Source organism: Condylostylus longicornis, unplaced genomic scaffold, assembly GCF_029603195.1.
Source record: "Condylostylus longicornis isolate FDR11 unplaced genomic scaffold, ASM2960319v2 ptg000013l, whole genome shotgun sequence".
In the NCBI taxonomy this organism is placed as follows: domain Eukaryota; kingdom Metazoa; phylum Arthropoda; class Insecta; order Diptera; family Dolichopodidae; genus Condylostylus; species Condylostylus longicornis.
In genome coordinates this window covers 3,393,077-3,414,586 of record NW_026577982.1, presented here as the reverse complement: position 1 = coordinate 3,414,586, position 21,510 = coordinate 3,393,077, and the positions used below count along the sequence as shown (strand labels likewise).

The 21,510-nt window shown below is 24.2% G+C and overlaps 2 protein-coding genes across 8 annotated transcripts in view; one reads left to right on the top strand and one right to left on the bottom strand.

The window, feature by feature from the left end:
• Positions 1–21,510, bottom strand: part of LOC129605517 (glutamine-dependent NAD(+) synthetase) — a 143,224-nt gene that overhangs the window by 79,828 nt on the left and 41,886 nt on the right. The window contains exon 2 of one of the 7 annotated variants that reach the window (XM_055515326.1): positions 11,073–11,114. The exons of the other annotated variants lie outside the window; for them this stretch is intronic. The gene's annotated coding sequence lies outside the window, so the exon portion shown is untranslated. The remainder of the gene's footprint in view (positions 1–11,072; positions 11,115–21,510) is intronic. 7 annotated transcript variants of the gene reach the window in all.
• LOC129605661 (cytosolic carboxypeptidase 1) overlaps positions 1–21,510 on the top strand; it is a 100,062-nt gene that overhangs the window by 37,081 nt on the left and 41,471 nt on the right. The gene's annotated exons all lie outside the window — the stretch shown is intronic.

The window sequence follows — 21,510 nt, the reverse complement described above, 5'->3', positions numbered from 1 at the left end:
TTTTTCTCACTGTTGTATTCTTAAATTGCAGCTCGTTATTTTAATGCCATAATTTATTTAAAGCTTTAAATTGTTTCGTTGTTATAAAATTAATCTATGATAGCACTAGTGTTATTTTTATACCCTCTCGTTATTATTTTTTTCTTTTATTAAAATACTCGAAATGAACAATTTTATTTTTTTCCTTTTTTGTTATTTTTTGGGGAATCAATTTTTTTCCTTGGGGATCAATACACAAAATTACAAAATATAAAAGAAAACATTAAAAGAGAAGTGCAAAAAAAACAAAAAATACCACTGACTAGCACAGAATATAAGAGTTGACCAGATTATCATAGGGCAAGTTGTAGATGGTAATATAGAATTTTTGACAAGTTTAGAGGGACAATTTGCAATTTTTTTGTGTTAGGTTATTAGAAAATTAGTTTTAAATTTGAAATTTAATTCATTTTTATTGTTGGAATGAATTTATAAACGAAATTTTCTTTCATATTATGGCTATTCCGTAATCAAATTCTCTCTTACTATTAAATGTTTATATAAAAGGCTTAAATCATATAAAAGAGATACTATAGGAATAGCCCGAAAAAAGCGAATTATTAGAGTTAGCGAATTATTAGAAAAAAATTCAGTTGTAATTTGTAAAAATCCTCACACCTCGCATTTTAGCCAATTTTAGGTTATACTGGAAATTGAGTGCAATTGAATGAAAAGGCTAGCTTAAAAGGTTCCTATTATAAACATATAATACAAAATATGCAGTCCAAATTTCAACTCACATCACAATAGTATTTGCGGCATATGAATTAAAACATTTCTATACATTTTTACACCCCATAATGTTATTTTAACAATTTAGTTTTGTTGATATTATAAACGAAACTATGAATTTATAAAATTAAAATTTTTGCTATGAATATTTTCTATTTAATGAAGAGGAAAACAGAACATGAAAAATGATTTTTGTGAAATTTCAACTAAAAATAAATTTGCTTATCAATTCATCCATTTTAAAAGAACCCATTAAACAATGGTTGTTTTGCTTTCAGTATTTTTGTTTATTCTACATTTATTTCTCTCTTTCTATTTTTCTGTTTTGTGTATAAAACCAAAAAAATAATCAGATCATGTACAACACGCTAACAATAAGGAGAAAATAATTCTGCGGTAGATCTACTGCTGCCAGTGAACTGGTATAGTGAAACTTTGGAATTTTTTTGTTTTTCTTGTCTTTTTTATCCTTATGATTTTTATTAATTTAATTGGGGTTTTAATCCACTCTGTGTGCACATATATGAAACGAAGAGTTAGAAATGAAATTAATGTATAAATTTAGAGTACATCAATTTAAAAAAAAAAAAAAACTGAAATTTTAAAAATTGCAAATTCTCTTAATTGAATTTTTTATTTGAATAAAAAATTGTAAGAATGAGTGCACATTTTCGCAATAATTAATTTTCAAAAAAAAAAATTCTTAAAAGGATTTTTTATATAAGCTTTATATCTTAATATAGTACTTTTGGGTAAAAAAATCCCATTGGTCAATAAAGTTTTATTGGGGAAAAATTATGTTAAAAACGGTTAAAATATCCTTAATTTTAGAAGTGTTTTTTTTTTGTTGTATAGCGCTTAATTATACGCCAATTATTCTGCCCCAACCGATAGATGATCAGATGTAACTGCAACGACTCAGAAATCATTGGTGAACAAGAATATGTGAGTTCTTAGCCTTAAAATTCAACAGGAATCCAATATACCGTAACAATATAGAATTTTCTACAGTGAAAACTAAAAACCTTAATTAGATATGTGCATCCACTTATAGTATACAATAAGGTTAAATTGAAAGATTTCTATTAAGTATACTACTATATAAGTAATTGAAGTACTATATAATGCTATTGAAATTTATAATTAAAATCTTAAATTCAATTTTTGATAAACAATATTAATGACATTCATATTCTCATCAAAAGGTAGTTAATATAGTCTTAAGCAATTGCTTTATATTTTTCTTTTAAAAATAGTGAATCGAGTAACAGGATTGCCTCAATCATCCCAACTACGAATGGAAATCTAATTTAAATAATAAAAAATTTAAAAAGCCTATAAATTGCTCTGTAATCTGTAAATTCATTAATTTTTTCCGGAAACAATTACTGAAACTCTTGTTCCTAAAAATTTCCAAGCGATTAAAATTCTATTATATATGAAATTCTTAAAACACTTACACAAATCATAATATTTTCGAATAAAATAATTATAATAATTCTGAATAATTATTGTGAATTAAAATAAATTTCTAATTTTGGAGAAAAACACAATTTTTGTTGAATTTTACTTCAAACCACACAAACATGGTTTCCGTATACACACATACAAATTAAAAAAAAAAACACACACACACACACAAAAATCAATGCATAAATATGTAGAGCAAAAAATCATTGTACTAGTTAAGTGTGTACTTAGTTATCTAATAACAGTAATAATGATATTCAAATTATTATTCTATTATTTTTCGATAATAATAAATTTTGAATAATTTAAATAATAATAAATTAGAAAATTATTTATTTCTATATTATTTTAATACTGACATTTACAATAAATTCTACAATTACATATATACTTATTTTTTTTTTATATATTATTTTAAAGATCCTAAATCATAAAATTATCCTTGATAAAATATATTTTTTTTTTTGTTAGATATGTAAATATAGGTGTGTATATAGGTGTGTACAATACATTACAGAAAACGAAGAAAAAAAACAAAAAAATTCACCCTAAATATTTTAGGTTAGACACACGTATAGGTTTTTGTTCAATTTTATAATACGCATTATATTTTATGAAATTTTTTTGTTCATATATACTTATATACATATTCTATTCGGATACGCATATTATATACGTATATTGTAAAAGTATAGAGTAAGTACATACATAAGTATGTATGTAATTTAGAATATAATAGAAAACTCATGAATTTTTATTGCAATTTTTTATACAAATTCAATATTATCCTTTGATTCTTATTAAAATATACAAAGTGTGATTGATAAATTTTTGAAATAATATTTTGATTATTAAAATTTATTTCCGCTAATAACATACTTTGTTGCTGAAAATAATTGAACTCAGTATAGATTAATTTAATTTCAACTACGTAATGGATTAACTGCAGTAAAAATAATCATTCAAAATGTCAAGTCTCATGCGCTTTTAATATGACGATTTTGATGACAGTCTGATTTTTGACACTATATGAATGTGTGTTTAATTGAATTCAATTCTATGATATTTAGGCGTAAATAATGTTCTAGATAGACCCGTTGTAATACCGTTGGAACTCCGCATCTCCACTATTGCTTGAACCAGTCCGAAGCTTTTATAAATCGGTTTAGATTTTTGATATTAACACTTGCTAGGTACGTAACTCGAAAAAAGATATATGACCCAAGGAATCTCCATCTTTTCCGCAACAGAGTTAGATATATGGAGAGAAGAGGTGTCCGTTATATTATAGGAAATTTATAGATTTCAAATAATTAAACAATATTTTTAGTTGAGTTGTTGATTTCGCCCCAAATTCAAAACTTTTTTGTCCGATTCTAAAACTTATTGACCATACTGTTTATTTACAAGGAAGTTTATGCATACAAGTATTTTATTTTATTTTTTTTGCGGAAATTGGGTTATTATCTTTTTTTAATAAACACAAAAAAAAAATGTTATTCGTTTATCGATGAATGCGGCCTAAATATTGGCATTAAAAATATTTTTACAGCATTATTTTCTTTCTATACTTTTTATAGACTTTGACCTGATTTTAGATTATCCTATATATATACATATACAATTTTTGTCTTCCTTTTTTCTATTTCTGATAATTTTTATTATTTAAGGATATTTTTTTCTATAATAATATTTTGATTTTTTCTTTCTTTTGTTTTAGAAATTTTTCTTTAATATTTAGCACGAAAATTTTTTTTGTTTTTTGTTTTTTTTTTGGCAATTTTTCATTTCTATATAACGCTCTAGTACGGAAAAGTTTTCTTAAGAATTTTTATTATTACTTTCATTTAGAAATATTCGCCTATATTTTTGCTATATATTCAATATTTTCTAAAAATGGGGCTATTTTGAAAGTATTTATAGATTACACTTATAATAATAGAAATATTAAGTATTACCAAGAGGATAATTTAAAAAAAGAAATCATATTTTTTGATATTATTTAAGAATTATTAAAATCGATTTAAATGTTGATTCAAAATTTCATGTGGGCGTGTGAAATATGCCCCAAACGAAATTCAGCCCAATAAAATAAATTCTTTGTTTTTTCATTTTTGTTCAAATAATTGGAACAGTGTTAATGCTATATGCTGTTTAGATAAAAATAATTTTTAAATTGAGAATTAAGTTACCAGAAGAACTGAAAACCGGAACAACAAAAATTCGAAAATAAATTTACTATTTAACATTTGTTATACCATTTTTTAAGTTTTTTGAGAAAAACTTGTTAAAACTTTGAATTGGAGAAAAAATTTCGAAAAATAGATTACTGAATTTCAAGCCTTCATTAATTTTAATATTCATACATCAATGCCAAAGAATTGGTTTGTTCAAAATTAGCTTGAATTTCCTTACTTTTTTCAGTTCAATATTATTTTCCCTTATTTCTCGTTAAATTTTCACTTCTTATCTACTAAAAGTAAATAACCAAAATTCTTTATAAACTTTTAAGTTAAAAATAAAAATAAAACTAGACTAAATTCAACTACTAGTGTAGACAGTCATGATTCAGGCCAAATTCTACTTTCTTTCTCTCTTTTCTTTTTATTTAGATTATTGATTATTTAGATTTTGGAAATTTTCAACATTAAGCATTATTTTATTTGATTATATGCAAGTTTTATTCTTTTTTCGCTCTCTCTCTCAACATGCTCAAGTCAATTTTTCTTATTTATAATTTTATTAGTAGAAATCATAGAATTCGTGATAAACCAATAGATTATTTATTTATAGTTGAATAATAGCTAATTATCATTAAATAAAAAGAAAATTTTGTTTATTAAAGTTTTTTTCTTTATAAAGCATACTTTCTTTTGTCTAGGGTTTTTTGTAATAAATTTTAATATTAAAAGATTATAATCAGTTTATTATTGCAGAAAAATATATAAAAACATATACAGGGTGTTCGATTTTCAAAAGCACTGCCATATACACCATTGCATAGAACCGTATATGTTTGACTGTTTTCAGGATTCTGGGGTCTAAAATCGATTTCGAAAGATTTTTATTGAAAATTTTAAGTAATACTTCGGTTCAGTATCATATAGACGAGGGATTTCCAGAATAACAAGGGTTTTTCATAACTTTTAATTTTTAACCTTTCATTTGTGGAAAAAGCTAATTTTTTATATGATATAAGTTTGAGGTTTTCTCTGATTTTAGCACCATTTTCATCCCTGCAAACAGAGCTCGTTTTTGATTTATTAACTACCTTCCCGGCAGTTTAAGAGTTACTGAGCAAAATAATGTATAGTACAATGAAAGAACCAAACAGAAAATATACCAAATACCCAAATGGTGCCTCTCTGTTACGCAAATGTTCTCGTACTTAATGAGGTATATGCAATTGCATAGAGCAATGCATTCACAAACTGAATACACTGTTTATTAAGGAAAAAGAAAACTTATTAAAATGGGAGTTAAATTATTTTATAAATAAATTTTAATATTATAGAATGTGCAATTCATTTCCGGATACGTAATACATTTAAATCGAAAATTTCCAAAACAAAATTGCCGAAAAATAAAAATTATTTTCCAAATTTTTCGATCATAATAGGAAACAAACTCTTAATTAAATTCAATATTTAATAAATTAATATTTTTGCATAAATGATTTTAAAATCATAATTTTAATAAATTCTAAAACAACATCAGGATAAATAAAATAATAAATAAAATTAAAAAATAAATTGAATTCAATAAAATTTATTTCAATTCTATTATTTGTATTTGAATATTGAAAAATTAGGAAATTAATTCAAGTAATAAACATCATTTTAATTAAATTTAATTTAATTTTGAATACAATAATAGAACCATACATAATAACCTTGTATACATTTTATTATGGGGGGGGGCTTTTATTTAAAAATTAAATTTACCTTTAAACTGAACAAAAATACTATGAATAAATATTTTTTTATAATTTACACTCAATTAAATAATTTATTTTTGATTGAGAAAACACAATTTCTAAAAAAATGTAATATTTAAAGAAAAAAACAAAAGAAAAATTAATTTAATATTTGAATATTAAATATAATTAAATTATATCTGCATTTTATTTAATTTTTGAAAATTATGTCAGTGCTAATAATATAAAATGGATTTTAATTAATTAAATTGCATGTTAAAATTGCAGAGGTTTTATGTGTCCATTAAGTGTTGCACTATATGCTCTCTGTATTACCATTCATATGAGCATTTAGAGTATGTGCGAAAACTTTCATAAAACAAATTTTTCGAATTTATATTCTATTACCTCCAAATATAAGATTTTTCTCTGTTAATTTTTTAATATTTCGAAAATTATGATACTTTTGAACATATTATAGAAATTACGAAAAAATGATTAAAACTCTAAGAGCTCATTATTGAAATTATTAAAGTTCTGAGCTAAAATTGAAGTTGTGAGTTCACAAAATATACTGCATACAAAATTTGACAAAATAAAAAAAATTGCATACTTTTTGGGGAAACAATTTTGATATATTTTTGTGACATATAGGTGACATTCTCAATGACATAACACTATCGTGCTGACAAATTTAACTATGGCGAATAAAATAACAATAAATACTGATAATTGGCAATACTAACTTGACAAAACATAATCTGTTAAATTTACAGCTTCATTTACTGACTTATACTACCTATTTAGAAAGATTCTCAATTAAAATTAATTTACCCTGCCCCTAAATTTACAAGTAATAAATTGTTTAATAATTTCATTGATCTCTTTCCAGAACGTTGCATTTCACCAATATACATTACATACGTTTCATTCCCATTACATACTCAAGTATTAAAAATCAACATATTATTTTTATAGTATGGTAACTCATTAATTTAAATCATCAATATAAATATTATGTCATATTGGTGTCAATTATTATGTCAAAAATATTACGCATTCAATTTCATTTTATTGATAGTTTAGCACTTTAACTGATTAAATTCATGCATAATTCATATTTGTTTTATTTATTATAAAAGCAAACCTAAATACAAAATTTTATTTTGAAAGGTTTGCTTTTCTTACCAAAAATATTTTATATACTAAATAGGTAATCTATTTAACTATATCACATTCATAACAACTCCTTTCAAACCTCCTTTCTGAGTTGCCACCTTTTTTAATTCAATTAATAAAATTTATTTCATTGTGCACCAAATTATTTGTAATCGTATGTGTTCAGCCAATTATTTTTATATTCAATTCAAAATATAATTTTCATATAGAATTTTTATTCTTTATATAGATTGTTTTTCATTTTTATTACATTTTCTCATAAAATTTATCTATTGATAACTTCCGGTTATTATACATGTATAATATGTAAGTGCTTTGATTTTAATAAATCAAAATGTTCATAAATTTATGATTTACCTTACATATATCTGTATAGACCTATGAATAAATAGTAATGTATCCATTTACTTGATTTGATTGAAAATTATAATATTTTCTATTAAATTCAAGCATAAAAAGAAAATCATTTATCATTTTAATAGACTAAATCAAAGTACTATATGTAAAGTGCTTGAATCATGTAATAATAAAAAAATTTTACAACATTAAGTTTAATATTGAATAGGAAGATTTGAATTCTGAAATTTTACAAAAAATAAAAATAATTTCTTAATAACTCTTAACTAAAAAGTAATGGAGAAGACTATAGGAAAGCGTTTTAGAAATGTTATAAAACAGGCATAAGTAAAACTTTTATTAAGGCTATTAAACATAAATAGAATATTGAAGGAATTGGATTGAAATTGTGTTGGAAATTTCCTTTCAAAGCATTGGAAAAATTGCCTTATATTGTTGAATTCCTTAATAATGTAAAATGCAAGAATGTTAAGCAGTTTTTTCAATAGGATCTTTAAATTATTATAAATAGAATATACACGAATAATATAAGAGTTTAGTCAAACACAAATAATTGTTCATTTGAGTGTTCCTTTCATGTTATTCTTTTAATATCATAACATAGAGGAGATAGAAATTTTTCAAACAAACACACGGAAGAATGAGCATATATGAGTAAAAGTAACAAAAGCTTAAATTCTGTTATAAATGTGCTAAAAAGCCAAGAAATTTTCATTTATTAATCTCATGATTTAAAAGGATTGCTTCATCTTCAGTGATATGCTAAAATAAATATACGGAAAAAATATACTTAAAAAAAAAAAATCCTTTATACCCGACTTCTTTTCAATTTAATGAACTAAATAGTTTATTAAATCTCAAAGTGCCCCTCCATAAAATCACAAAAATTTTTTCACCACTTTAATTATCACATTATTCAATCTTAAATTAAGAAAATTTCAGCTACTCAAGAGCTCTGAGTAAATAATTTTGGCAGAAAAAAACTTAAGAAATTTTAATGTATGTATGTATGTATGTACTTTACCAATACATTAAACGCATACTTGTAATGTACAATAAATACGTGAGTAATAAATAACATATAAAAGACAGGTGTTGTCAATAATTAAAATTTAATTAAATAAATAAATTTTGTTTTCATAAATTTCTACTTCTTTTGCCATCCTTACCAACAAATCATAAAATAAATATATTTTCATTTAAATGTTCATCTGGTTCAATTATAATATTTTTACTATTTGCCACCTTACAATTTTGTATACACTCACAAAATAATACAAAATATTACAAAATAATATTTATATAAAATGTAAATATAATCAGTGTGATTAATTGTATAACAAGCTTACAAAATAACGAAAATTCTTAAACACACTATAGTACTCGTATTATACAATATATGTAGATTTATTCACCAATATACATATATACTTTAATATTTACAATAATATGTACATATAATATTTATGTAGGACGTTGTATATACATTAAAATATTTACATACATGACAAGAAAAAAAATTTATGCTTATTTTATTATTATTAAATTTTCTTTTACTATATACTATCATAATACTGTTGTGACAGTAATTTTATTTATATATTTTAATTTTCTCATTTCATTATTTTACCCCATAGAACAGTTACTGAGCATTAAAATAATAAGAAATTCTATTGTCTTTTTTTTTCCTGTTTTTGTTTTGACTCCTTATTATTTTCATAAAACTGATGAGCATATAGAAATTTCTCAAAAGAGAAAACATAGAGAAGCAAATGTTTGTATATGAAAATAATAAAGAGAACATAATAAAAAAATTAGGTGAGAAATAAAGTAAATATATTCCTAAATTAAAAACAAATATAATTTTATTATTAATTTATTTTCCCAGGTGTGTATTTAAGTAATAGCAAAATGGACTAATTATATATTATGTTAATGTATAGGTTACGTTTAAATCTATACAATTTTATAATTATTTCTAAAACAAAATAATCGTAATAAGGCATGTATAGGATATAAAAAAATATAAATGAGATTTACTACTAACGACGAAAACGATAAAATTTTCAGAAAATTGTAAAAGCATTGTAATATTAAAATTTCAGGATAGCTACTTAAGGTTTTGCAGAACTATATTGTGACAACAACAGAAATAAAAGTTCAGTTGGTAGAGCGTCCGCCTAGAAAGCGATAGATCACTGGCTCGAGTCCAATTCGAGGACAAAAATTTTTTGATCTTAGCTCGTTTTTTTGATTACGTCATCCTTCTGTTCTGCAGCTTTATAAAGAAATTTCCATTATGTTAATATTATTACTGTAATAGGCACAATACTTGTTAGTTAAACAACTACAGGTTGTATTAGTAACTCAGTAAATAATAAAAATTTTTTTCCATTTTCGATTAAATTAAGGTCAAAATTTAAAATTTATATTTTGAAAAATTTTAATAGATAGCTATTAAAACCCAAAAATTTAAAAAAAAATTATTAATTATTTTTTAATAATTAAATTTTTTAAAATTAAAAATAATCATAGCTAATTAAAATCAATTATTTCAAGAATAATAAAAGCAAATCCCTAGAAATATGCAATTTTTGCAAAAACAAACCAGAGCTAATTAAATTATTATTTACGTGTTTAGAGCGGCCGTATCCACGAATACCAAATTTGCAACAAAATTAAATCATTTTAGGAGAATTCGCATTATAGGATACAAGCAACGAAAAATTTATAATGTAAAATTTAAGAAAACCGCTCGTATTAAGGAAAATTTCGTCTTACGAGCTTTCGTATTACTGAAATTTGAATGTACACATTTCCAATCAAATTCATTGCCAAAAACAGAATTCACTATTAAAAATTAATCACTCATTTTTATAATTTGCGATAGACAGTTAAGCCCTCGTTATACAAGAATTTACAAAATTTTTTAATTTACACTTCCCTTTAATCCTATTCCTTATTATACATATTCCAAAACATAAAATTAATAAATCAATCCATTGTCCTCTTTAATATTAAAATACAAAACTTCAAATTCCAAAATGTGATTCGAATACTAAAAACTAAAAATAAACTATTCACAAAATATAGGCAAATAAATAAATAATTCATAAATGAAATACAAATTTTCCATTTTAAGCCCAATAAACCATGTACACGCATGCACATATAAAAATTTCATATGAAAAGGAATCAAAAAAAAAAACAGAGATTAAAGGACATGTTCAGATATTTTGAATGAAAATACAAAATTTTCGCTTTCATTTTTAATGTTCTGCTATAAATAAAAGAAAATTTAAGATCGGAACAACTAAAAAATTTGTTCTTTTGGATATTTTATCAAAAATTATAAATAAACAATAAATTACATACATACATATATTTTGTACGAGTGGCGTTTATCCTTTTATCGCAAATACTAAAAAAACAAAAAATAATAATCATAATAAGAATTAAGATGAATGTCCCTTTTAGGAAATAAATTTTTATATATGAGAGCAATTCTTTGTTAGTATAAGAAATAAATTTTTTAAATGAATGTCTCGGACGTATAAAAGCTTCATATTATAATTCACATATCTTATACCCGAAATATGCTTTCAAATTGTTACTAATTGAATTTAACTTAAAAAAATCCAAATGAAATTATTGTAAATGTTTTTAATTGTTTAGCTTAAATTTCAGCTTACAAGAGAATTTTACAAAACGGACACTGGTATGAGCTGGTAAGGGTTAAATTTAAAATCGATAATATGAAAACTCTAATGTTTACTTAAAAAATATCAAAAAAATTATTTTCATGGTGAACAAATTAAAAATTTCAAATCGAATTTATTAACCTTTTTTCCGATTGCATACTTTTAGGGATTTTGAAATTTTGAAAATTCAATTGTTACGAAAAATTTCACATGATATATTTGGTAATCGTATATCCGTTGTATTCTTGAAATATTATTACCACCTCAAATTGTACTGGAGAGTACAATAAGAGTTCTGTTAGTAAATATACTAACAACTTCTATCTAATTGAGTTAAATACATTTCTCTATTTATTTTGAATTCTCTACAATTAATCATGGTAGCTTGAAATTTTTTCTCAAATCCTTTCTTCTTCTACCTTAAAGAGTTTTAATATTATATAAATTTAGTACACGATTTTAGTATTAGTAAATCTATACATATACACTCGTATGCATAATTTATTAATCTATACCTATAGATACACACATATATAAATTTAGATTTGTTAAGGGTAACAAATGTCATTTACGCCTATATTGAGTTAAAAAAGGATTTTTTGTTTAATATTTTTTTTTTTTTTTTTTGAAAAACGTGTGAAGAAAAAAATAAGATTTTTATGATCCACAATAAAAGGTCCTTTTTAACTCAATAAAAGTAATCTTATAGGAGGTAAAATAAAAAAAATAAATATATATGAAAAGTACTTATATGAATGTATATATAAAATCTACGTCACTACACACATATGAAGAGGGGATATACAATAAAAAAAATATGACTGCAGGATTAATCATGAGAATATGGAAGAAATAAAAATATTATATTTGAAATCATAAATCTTTGTGTGAGTGAAAGGGAACGAAAATTTTTTTTGGTTGTCAGAAATTATAACATAAAAAGTATTTATGAGAAAAACCCTTCCGTAGTTGGATTTGACCAAAAATTTAGTTTAACAACGATAACGATATTAGTAGCAAAAAAACGAATTTTTAGCTTAAATTTGGACCCGAATTGATTCTTCATTTGATTCTCAAAGCTTCAATACGGCATACATTGGAGAGACGTTTATGAATTCTATCATAACTCTTGTATGAGTTAAAAACTTCCTTATGTTCTTATAGCATTTTCGCCGTCGAAAATACAATAACAAATATTCTTGCCTTGTTATAGGCTACCATTGAAGAATTAATCAGTTTACTATTAAGAATAATCAACAGAATTATAAAAAAAATGGTTCAAATTGAAATTTCTTGATGATCACTCTTTTTCTACGCAATTCCGATCTTAATAAATCGATTATTGAACACTTCGGGCAAGTTCAAGTGAAGATTGAGAGAAAAAAAAAATATTAGAGCGTACAGCAACAACCTATAAGCAGCGTAAGTAACACCAACCATGATCCCAGTTTAGTTAAAATGCTATACTGAATTAAAATTAATCAAACATTTTTGAAATTAAAAGAGAAATCTGTTGGTATAACAACAAAATTAATTTTAATTTAAAGAAAGTTTTAAAGTTAAAATGCAACTTTTATTTTGTTATACAAAAATTGTATCAATTCCATGAAACACATTTTTCTTAGACTAGTTTTTTCTTTTGTTATAGGAATGGACTTTAGCTTTGAGGAAATAGTTACATAGTTCCCAGATTGTTTAACAAAACAAAAGGATTTTCTCTTCATTTTCTCATGTTATAGTTTTCCGTTTTACAGTTTTAAAAATAAGTTTAAAAAAAAAGTTTTCTCAATAAAATTAAATTCTAAAATAAAATTTTTATAATTTCTCCTTTACAACTGTTTCTCTACAATATCAATGTGTGAATGTATAAAATAAAATGAAAAAACGGTTCAACTCTCTCTACAATATAGAATATTTTTTTTTTTCAAAATTAAAAATCTTTAAATCAAAAAAACGAAAGTCATATTCAAGTTAAAATGACATGAAAAATTAACGATAATAAAAAGAAACAAATTTATATATCAAAAAATTTCCCAGGATAACAAATGTCAACTCGTTCTTTAAATATTGCTCATTTTTTTGTTAATATTTTGAATATATAGTATGTTAAAGGATATTCGACTGTTGTGTATAAAACCTTGTATATACCCGTACACACGTAAATAAATTTGAAATTTTGTTCGCTGCTATCACATATCGTATACAATCCTCTCATGAATAAAATACAATGGGTGTAAAATATTACAATTTAATCTAATAAAATACTGACTATAGTATGTAATTCATGGAAAACTTTACACATATTTTTAGAATTATCATAATTTCTTCTTAAGCAACCTACCTAAATAAAGAAGATTTATAAGATTTACTATATTACATTAACAAGCTTACTCTTAGTTAATTCAAAATAGGTTCTTAGAAAACAATTTATTATGAAAAAAAATTAAAATAATTTCCTCGGCATTGAATTAAATGATCACAAAATGTTGATTTTATTTCAGCACATTTAATTTTAATCAAATCTAGAACAGAACTGAATTGATTCTTATCTGATAAGAGGGACTAACACCGTTGTATTTTAATTAAAATTTCATAAAATATTCTATTATAAACTTTATATATTTAAAATGTCATAAAAATTTAAAGAAAAGCGTGAAAATCATTTAATTTTTTTTTATTTTCTAATGAAATTGCGTAAACATATTACAGTTCGGTGTTTCTGGGCCCATAAATAAGCCATAAAATAAAATATATTTAAATGTATATAAAATATATAACAATGAAAACTTTGATAAATAATTTGCCTCCATTATTTTAAAGAAACTCACTCACAATATAATTTGTACAATTATTTTATTAAACAACTAAAAAAGTAATTATTCTCTTAAAAAATTCACAATTATTTCATTAATTACTTTAAAAAAAAAAATTAAAATTAAAATAAAAATTTTCTGAATTACGATTAAATAAAATTAGAATAAAATTTAATAGTATTTCACGCAATAGTTTAATTATTTAATTCATAAGTGACACAGTAATGCCCCAACAAGAGCTACCTGCCTAGCAGTGAAATCTACTTATTACGCGCGACATTATAATTTATTTTTGAAAAAAATGTCATAAAATTAACTATGTACAATTTTTTGGGGTAAATATGATAAAAATATTTTTTTAATTTACAACTAATTTTACTATGAAATTAAATTCGGAATCAAGAATTTGTATCGAAATAGGGAATATGCACGTATACTTGTACAGATTTCCAAAAATTTTTTTATAGTACCTCTTAAGCGAGATTTACTGTAATTAAAAATTCACTTATATGATAAAATTATTATTATAAAATTGCTGTATTTATTATTTAAAATATATTTTTTAAAAGAATCTTAATTAATTTTTCTCAAATACATGTAGAAAGCATTTCGTTCTCAAACACAAAGCATATTCCCTAAATACTGCTTTATATAGTCGATTAATGTAATTTTATTATATACAACTTAGGTTTAAGTGCACATCATTATAAACAAACTCCAGCTAGTCACTCATAATACGCATACAATTATGAAAATTGCATATTTATAGGCTAATTGCAATGAAAATTTCCATATTTCAACATTTTAATTGTATTAATTAATTTGTTAAAATTAAACATTTTTTAATAATTTTAAGTGCAAATTCATGAGGAATTGATTTTTGCGGCAAAATGGATGTAGCAATTTACTTTCGAAGCATTATAAACATACAAAATTTTATAATTAAAAATTTTAATGCTACGTTAATTGTATATGCCATGATTTCGAAAAACTACAAACCACACAAGGAATATACACTCTTAATAAATTGCATGCCAATTTATAATTTATTTAACCTTGAAATTTAAACCAAAAATACCGATAATATTTCACTTTTCTACGATACTCCTTTATTAAATTGAAAATAAGTAGGAAACGAAATTTTATACTATAATTTAAAAATTTTCATACTATAATTTAAACTTTTGTAAAAAGTGAAAAGCAATTAAAAGAATAAAAAAAAAATTGAATAATTTTTTTTAAATTAATAAATTTTCATTTTAAAATTTTTTTTTTCTCTTTTTTATACTTTAATTTATTGAGCATTCATAATTCATTCAATAATTGGACATTGAATGAAAATCGATTTTAATTAATTTCAAAAAAAAAAAGCAAATCTCAACTCACTGAATACAGGCACTGAGCGAAGTAGAAACAATATTTTTCTACCTTAACAGTGCGAACAAAAATTAAACGTACACAAGCTTTGAGATTCAATTGAGAATGAAATCATTATCGCAACCGATTATCGCAAACGAATTCACAATTTCAATTTATGTACTCAATAATCACCTATGTAATAGTTACAGATTAATTCAAAAATTAAATATACAAATTGAATATGTATGCGTTAAAACTCGTTGAATAAGAAAAAATAAAATTCAGGAAATTGAAAAAATAAATTTTTTCTTTTATTTTTTTGATTTTTAAATTCCAGACACTTTGTTATTTTTTAATTTGTTGTTGTTTTTAACTCAAAAAGTTGGAAGACTTTATGGGAAAATCGCAAAAAAAAAGTTGATGTGAACAGCAAGTCACCGACTTCGCCGTGGATTTTCTGTATAATATTAAGATTTCTAATTTGCACAAAATTTTGAAGAAGTTCCTTAAATATTTATTACAAATTTTAGCAAAGCTTGTAACCTCTCAAGCTATATACTGAGAAAAATGTAAATTTGTTTCTTAGAAGTGATTTAATTTCTGTGATCGCAATTCCTTTTTCAGTTTGTTCAATTAGTTAACAAACCGCACTCCAATATTAAATATGAGCAAATACCGTAAATTAGCTCCTTAGATATGGTGAAAAATGTGAAATCGGCTCCAATTGGAAGTCCAGATGTTGTTAAAAAATTTTTTGGTTCATTGTTTTATAAACCACAATTAAATCATTTCTCTTAAAAATGTGAATTCGCCCTTGAATAAAAGTGCAGATGCTGACATACAGTTTCCTTCAAAAAAGTAAATGTCTTGTCGGATTATCGTATCAGATAGTTCTCAAAGTAAATTAGTGTAAAGAAATGCATTTCAACCGTAATTTCGACTTTGAAATTTGACGCCATATCAATACCTGCCCTTATGCAATTCGGACAGTAAAAAAAGGGAAAAAAAGAAAAAAAATTATTTGAATTTCACAGCGATTAATACATAAATATTCAATTGATTATTTCGTTTGATTTTTAACTTTATTCCGACAACAATTATTATAATAGCTGTTATAAAAATTTATTTTGATTTAAATTTAAAAAAATTAAAATAATGATCTACTCGTAAATAAATATTAAAAATATCAATGGGAAATACAAAAATATACGCAGTACATTCGTTAGCAAAAGAAAGTGGATATGTAGATTTTTGACCTTTAAATTCAAAAAATTATAGGCTAAAATTTATAAGTTTTTTCGAATCTGAAAAAGATACCGATGAAAATTTTCAATGTGTTGACAAACAGCACTAGTTCAATAATGGGCCCATCAGCAATCCTCCATTACACAATTATCCTCTTCGCTATTCCATTTCCTTAAACAAATTCATTAAATCTCAAAATGATGCTTCTGAGAGTTCTTCCGGGCCGTTAGTTAAGTTGTCATTCCTCTAAATTGTCACTTCTTTTCTACAAAGAATAAGGATACTGCCAAGCCAACGTAATGACTAATACGACAATTATTAGACGAAACAATACCCAATCTGCTAGTTACCTTTCCTAACACATAGTGTAAAAAATACTACCTTCAGTATTGAGATCAGACCCTGCATGGTGCAAAAAGACCTTCCGTTCTTCTACTACAATGTTTTAGTCATCCAACAAGCCTTTGGTCAGTCTTCCGCCTACAATCAGCTTTTCAACTTTCTCATTTCTTCTAACGTTTCTTTGCCTGTGGTACTTAACCATAAGGTCACCTTGTTGGATAAAAATGTTTATCTACTTTTCATTAATCCAAAACAATTCACCGCCTGTGCAAATATATTTAAAATGATCCGCAAATCCTCCCCATCCATTATAAAATAAATAAATTACAATTTCTTTTTGTTTACTAATAATCTCATTTGAGAAAAAACGAAATGAATTATTTTCCATTCCAAACTAATTTAATTTGTTTTTAAATATTAAAATTTATTTATTTTCGCAAAAAATTTTATGTTTTATTCAAAAATTTTTTAAACAAAAAAAAAACAAGTTTTTCCACATGGATGAGAATGTGATTATGTAAATAAACCATTATCATAAATATGTCCAAATTAAATTCATAAACAATAATAAAAAATTGGTTAAAAGCATCTTTTCCACTCTATTCAAATGATCTAATTCCATTAAGGCGACAGAAGGGTAGGAAAAATTTTATACTTATATTTTTTTAAATAAATTCACCTGAAAATCTTAATTTACAAAATTCTCGATATTCTGAAATCATTTGTGAGTTGATTCCTTAAATTACCAGAGTTTTAATACTGAACTGAGTTCATTCCTTAAATTACGAAAACTTACGGATTATTGTTTTACATTATATATAACAAGCAAATCTAATTTGGCTCGTAAAAGAAATTCAATTGCTTAAACCCGATTTCTTTCGAAAACTTGAAAATTTGTCATATTGTTAAACAACGCTTATATACAAAATTCCGAAATCAAATATTTAATATTTTTTTAAAACCAAAAGTATGAAACCGACTTATAAAATGGATCGAGTTAGTGGAATCTCATATATCACCCGAATAAGGTTAAACCGAAAGAGAAATACACCAGTTTACAAACAGACAGAGAGACACAGAGAATATTTCATTTACGATACCCTTTCACCGAAAAATGTATTCAAATTTAAAACTCAATTTATGAAATTCGACACTATTTTAAGACCACCCTTATTATTTACCAACATCGCCGATAAAAACACCTAATTTCACCTTGCAAAATGTCAAAAATGAAATAAAATAAAGAAAAATTAAGGAAAATTATGAAAAGAAGAGATTAAAAGTAGATGGGGTGGGAATCTATTATATTTATTTGTCATTAAATAATAATTTTGAAAGAACAAAATTAAAAAAAGAAAAAAGAGTTATTTATTCTTTAGAATTAGATATTTAATTAAAATTAATTTATAAAAGAAAATATGAAATGCAAAGAACAGAAAGTCTCGTGCCTGCCAAATTTAAATTAAGTGATTGACGTAAATTATACTCGTAAGAACACACATAGTAGATTCATACAGCTTTGATCTTACTTTTTACCACTAAAATTTATTAAAATAATATTTTTATGATTTTCTTTTTTCTTTTTGAAAAAGAATAATAATTGTTTGTTGGTCTCAGGATTATTTTTTTTAAAATTATAAAATTTTGTATAGAATCTGCACTTAGTGCTTTCAATTAATTTTTACGAAAATATTTTAATTAAATTTATAAATAAAATTCATTTAATTGTGCTGAAGCATTTTGTTTAAAAAATATAGTTCCAATTACTTGAGAATTCCTCAGACAATTTGTCGTTCTTATTATTGTGCTCATCTCTTTGATTGTGTACTTCATCTAGTACGGAAAAAAATTATTTAAAATTATTCTTTTAATATTTATTAAAATTCTATTAATTAATACTAATACACTGTAATTCTAATTACCCACACTACCATATTAAGTGTAGAATTCTGCAGAGACTTACCAAATAACCGAATTTTAAATTTGCCATTTTTAGCCGAATTTGATCGATAATAAAAATTAGCTCTGACCTATCAAATCCTTTATTTTGTCGAAACCTAATGACAAAAAAGTTTGAAAACTCCTTGTTAAAAAAACAATGTAGAAATATTCCAATGTTTAACTGCAATAGCTTGAAATTATAATTTCGGAAATTTTGGACATTTAGGCAAATTTATGCTGAATTTGAAATTGAAATTGAATTGGTCAGAAAAACTGATCGATTCAGTTTGAGTTAAGGATATGATAGTCAAACCAACTTCTTTAATAAAATTTTTCTAAGAGGAGGAAAACAATAAAATTCTGTTGTCCGTAACAGTTACCAAAAAATGATTCTCAACTCATTCTTGTTGAAACACTTTGTACACATAAAATAAAATATGAAGAATTATTCTACAAATCTACAGTTTTTTTGATTGATAGGTTTTTGCCTTGTCTGTCTGTTGGAAGTAATCAAAACGTCAAAATAAGGCATTAGTTCTAACAAAGCATGAAATCCTTCAAATTTCAAATAAGAAAATTTTTTTTTGAAAAATTGAGCATTAAATAAATATTTTTAATGAATTCACATGAGACCAGATGTTCAAAAATAAATGAAGTGTTAAAATAATATAAAAAAAAAAATATTTTTATTGAATTCCGACAATTTCATGATTTTAAATGGTGGTGATAAAAAATCTTAATTGAAAATAATTTTTTGTTTTAAAATCTCATAAAAAAAAATTTTTTTTTTTGAATTTTTTTTTATTAAATTATTTAATTTTTTTAAGAGAAAAAGAAATAAAAATTTTATCTAAAATTTAAAAAAAAAATTTTTTAAAAAAAATTTCAAAAGATTTTGGCATTTTATTTGTGTTAATTTTAATTTACGATAAAATCTATTAAAACTACATTAAATTGAATGCTCACGTGTATAATGGTCCAAATCGTTAAAAGTACTCAAAGATGTTGTACACAATTGTACAAAGACCAAAATTAATTTTTTGATTTAAAAATTTCATCTATAAACTGCTACAATAACTCTTTCATATTGGTTTCCTTTAAAATTTTAGTATATATTTACCAGCATCGGGACAGATGGCCATTTAACTTTGTAACACTGCACCAATTTTACTTATATTTGTTAACCTCTATTATGACAGAACTACACAGAACTACATACTTACAGTCTTTACATTTCGCGTATTAAAGTAATTTTTGATATTGTATTTTGTTTACAAATTTATTCCATTCTCGTTCGGTAAAATTTAATTTCGGGAAAATATTAGATATTTCAGAGACTGTTGAGATTTTTGATTTTCTTCACTATTACGCTTACTATTACTGATTGCGGCAGAAACAAGTTTAGCTATAATTAATATTCGATTGTTGTAATCTTCAATATACATAGCGGGATATGGAAAGACTTTGGATGTCAAGTTCAAACGGAAAGAAAAAAATTAAATATGTAAAGAGAAATCGTAACTCTTAGGTGGTAGCTGTAAATGTTGATATATGACCAAATATGAACATCTGATATACAGCTTTCGGGTTGTGCTAAGCAAAGACATATCAAACATATACAAACTTTCAAGAAAGAGGTGCTTCGTAATATAGTAGCTACTCCCTGGTATGTAAGCATTCATATGAATTTTGGTGTCTCCGAAGTAAGTGATGAAACAATGAATCCATGGCGCTGGAATAAAGGGCGTGTTTGGAGACGGTTGTAAATGTTAAGTTCTTTCAACTTATTGAGGTAAGAATTGGGGCCGAAAGGCTGAAACGAACGAGATTTCTCGATTTAACCTAAAGTTCTGAAATAGCACTACCGTCCTTTCGCTCACGGAATGTAGAGGCGAAAACACAATAGAGCAAAATCCATTATTAGTCAGTATTACTAGCTTTAGGAAATTACGACCACCGGGGCGTTTTTAGTTGGATTAAGGTCTTCCCCTATATGTCCGACGACAATGCGCCTAGCTTTGTTTGGCTATGATTTTTAATACATGCATAAATGAAAATTATTTCTTGTGCCATCTTAACAAAAAAAAAAAATTTTAAATTAACAGGAAAGGGATGGTAGTGTTACAGCACCTTCCACAATAAATACATATTTAATTTTCAATCCTACTCAAAATTATATAAACAAAATCTTTTGGTGGCCTAAATTCAAAAATTTCAAAAGAAATTTCAATTTTAAAAATTAATTAAACTTTTTTCCAAAAAAAATCTTAACATTAATCTCTTTTTCTTCTTTTTTAATGTTAAAACTTTCATTTATTCGTATATAAAATTGATAATTTAATGGTATTCGGTTACCCAACAAACATTAATTTAAATTTAATCCACCTGTCTTAATTTCACTATCAATCATAAATTT